At 34.2% G+C, this 3,567-nt stretch overlaps 1 long non-coding RNA gene across 1 annotated transcript; it reads left to right on the top strand.

Annotated features, from left to right (window-relative positions):
- Nucleotides 1-2,489: 2,489 nt before the first annotated feature.
- LOC143635150 (uncharacterized) lies at nucleotides 2,490-3,189 on the top strand. Its single transcript, XR_013154000.1, has 3 exons — nucleotides 2,490-2,585; nucleotides 2,913-2,999; nucleotides 3,073-3,189. It is a non-coding gene; the product is annotated as an uncharacterized LOC143635150 (long non-coding RNA).
- Nucleotides 3,190-3,567: the final 378 nt, after the last annotated feature.

Here is a 3,567-nt window from a genome sequence, read left to right as displayed (position 1 = left end):
GAAAAAAAAGGAATATTATATATTATATGACGAGAGAGAAGAATGAAAATGGAGATCAGCCATCAAATAACATAACTTTTAATCTGAGCCTTAGAATATCATAAAAAAACAGTTACCTTTTCATCACGTGTTAACTTCATACTTCTGGGAGGTTACCGGCGGTTTACCATCCTCCCACGTCGCCCTCTTTCATCGGATACTGATATATTCTACGCTCCCCGCAATCAAAGCATCCATCACCACTACGACCAAAGGAATCAACCATCAATCAACAGTAGCCGCTGCTCAATCGGCCGTCGCCGCACATTAGCACCAAGATGAATAAAAAAACTGCCCTTCTATGCATTCTAGGTCAATTGGTTTATAAATTGGGAGTTAATTGTAGGTACTGCAATCGCGAGTTGTGATTTTCTTATTTTAATTCGAAACCCAACAATAGTTCCGCTATTCCAATCATAGATGCCTCCATCAGACACTTACATTCTTAAATAGTTGAAATACCTGTTAAGGTTGTTGATGACACTTGCAGTTTCTATTTACGTTAGCAACCTGTTCTATTGGACTAAGTTTGGCGGTACATCTTTTAAGCGCAACACGGGATTGCGGGTCCGTCTATTGATTCATTTCTTACTGGAACCACCAAACCATGGTATGAATTTTGTGTTGCTTCATACTTTTTGAGACGACATGTTTTTAATAATAGTTTTTGGTCAATTGAAGGTGAAATTCCCTAGAACCATTTTTAGTTTGACTTTATATTAGTTTTATTTTGGGCTTTTGATTATGGGGTTTAGGGTTTAGACTTTAGACAATGGGCATATGTCAGGTATCCTGATGAAACAGTCAACTTAATGATTGTTAATGTTTTTAAATCCTCAAAGAAATATGAGGTATGGTTATTTAATAAGGTGATAAATGTGTTGGTGTACACTTGTATATATCTTAGAATATTGTATGGACTAATGCAGTATAGATGCACAAAAATCTTGAACACCGAACTCCGTAACAGAAAAAAACCGAACCAAATTGTGAATTCGGTTTTGGTTAGGGCCAAAAAAAAGTTATTAGAACCGAATAAACTGATATCTGAACTGATGAACACCTCTAAAGTCTAAATGCACTCCATCCCTTTATGTGTTTTGGGTGTTGAAATATAGTGATTGAGCTGCTTCAATTGATTTTTATCAGCTATTATATGTGGTTTATCTGATTTTTTGATGTTTAACTGGAAGTATGTATGGTTATGCAGATGGAAAATCAGGTGATACTGCTGAATTGTTTGAAAAAGTATCACACGGTATAAAGGTGAAGTATTACAATGAGGCAATAAATTATCTTAATGCTGTCATAGAAGCCGATCCATCACTTTCAGAAGCATATTGGCGCCGAGCTTCGGTTCTTCGTGACTTATGCAAGTTCTTTATTAACCTTTCAGTAAATTATATATAGTATATTTGTTACATTGGTCACTAAACCATTCTTAAGGACAAGTAAATCTAAACATAGTTAGTTAATTACACATAGTTCCTGATTAGAAACTTATATTAAACAGGCGGTTTTTGGCTAATGTAGATATGAGGAATCAGAGAAGAGTTACAAAAAGTTTCTTGAAATGAAACCTGGAAACTCGGTTGTTGAAAAGGAGCTTTCACAATTGCATCAATCCAGGAGTGCTTTAGATTCGGCTAATAACCTCTTTGATTCAGGCGATTATACAAAAGCTTTGGATTTTATAGAGAAAGTGGTTCTTATTTTTTCTCCTGCATGCTCACAGGTACATTCTAAAGTCTAAACCAACTATTTCAACTTAATTATGTGATATATGTTTCTTTGTATCCACACATTAAATATTTCATTATATTCAATATTTTGTTTAAATTTCAGGCTAAGATACTAAAAGTGAAGTTATTATTAGCTGCTAAATATTATTCAGGAGCCATTTCAGAAGCGGGATTTATACTTAAAGGAAATAAGGATGATTTAGACGTGTTGTTGCTTCGTGGTCGTTCATATTATTATTTAGCCGATCATGATGTTGCTATCAGGTTTTATTTACTACCCTTTTTTATTATTTCTTTTAGAAAGCATAATATAAATTGATTTTGGAAATACTTAATACTTAATCGTGGTTCAGGCTTGCTGTGGCATGCGGAATTGGACGATAACTTGCAGTAACTGCCATCTTGGCTTCCTTTATAAGGTACATTTAGGAAATTTGTTGATGTTTTGGCTTTTAGAAGTCAAACTTATGTTTAAATGTATTTTCTTAGCCCATAGTGCAATAGGAAGTCAGCAATAAGTGTTGAAACCGGAAATATGGACATATGGTTGATGACATGCCTGAGAAGGTAAACATGCTTAACTTATTTTAGTTCCTGTTATTTTGTAAATTTAAAATTACAATATAATGTTTATGTTTGTAGGATCTGTGAATTGTTCAAACTGCAGGGAATCTGTGAATTATGCATATTGGTTTTTCTGGATGCTGACAAATTGTAGCAAAGCTCGTGATCAGGTTCTATAGCTCGTTCCCTTTGGCCTACTACCTAAAAGTAAATCTAGAAAGTTGGGCGAGTCGAGTTCAGGTGAGGGTCACAACAAGTTCGGGTCAGAATCTGTTCGAGGAAAAATGGGGTCTAAGTAGAATTTAGTTTGGATCTAAATGGGTCGTTTAACATAAAATGCAAACTTGGTTCGGGTTAAAATAAATTCTGACCAAAATAGACTTGGGTCCAAACGGGTTCAATTCCGATGTAATTTTCTGGTTTTTCTCAGAACTTTTGAGGAGTTAAATAAAAGCCTTTGAATGCATTATCACGAAAAGTAGTCCATTACGGATCATATGCAACACCAGAACATGTATAATAATGATGGAATTTGTTCGTAGATATTTAAGTTTTCTTATTGTGCAGGTAATTGAAGCAAGATACTTGTGGGCTATTTACCAAGAAAAGATGCAATCATGCAAGCTCCCGTTTTGTGAAGACTGTTTCATAATGGTATATAAATTCCCTTTCCCACAATCTTTTAATTTCAAGCTAATAGTTTATATCAATTATAGTTATTTTTCAGGTTTGAAAGAGAATGAGCATGCCCGTTATGGAAATAAGTGAGGGGTGAGAACGTTCAACCTATTAAGAAACATGTTATGGAGGCAGTTGGTTCATGCGTACTAACAAGCATTCTGAAGGACTTCCTGGTAAAGAGAGAGAATTATCATTTTTAATTTATTAATTTAATTCTCTTATTTATTTGCTTTACTTTTTTGCAGATACAATGCTGGTAACGAACACATTGATGAAATGGAGACACTTTTATCAAAAGAGGGATGGAAATAAGTGAGACCGTTCAATCTTTATCTAGATTGCCTGCTACTATCGATGTTTATATGGCTATTCTTAAACCCCATGATTTCATAGTGGTGATTTTTTTGTTAGCTCCTATATTGAGCCATCCAAATTCTCTATGTTATCCATCAATATATGTATTCTATATCTATATCAACTTTGTTTAATTCAAGGACTCAACAAAGGGTTTCAGGAATATAGAATATATTGATATTATAAC

The sequence above is a fragment of the Bidens hawaiensis genome, unplaced genomic scaffold, assembly GCF_021521415.1.
Source record: "Bidens hawaiensis isolate Kalapana, Puna unplaced genomic scaffold, B.hawaiensis_p1.1 tig00007412_1, whole genome shotgun sequence".
NCBI classification, from domain to species: Eukaryota; Viridiplantae; Streptophyta; class Magnoliopsida; order Asterales; family Asteraceae; genus Bidens; species Bidens hawaiensis.
The sequence above is the reverse complement of the archived record's forward strand: the minus strand, read 5'-3'. Positions and strand labels throughout refer to the sequence as shown.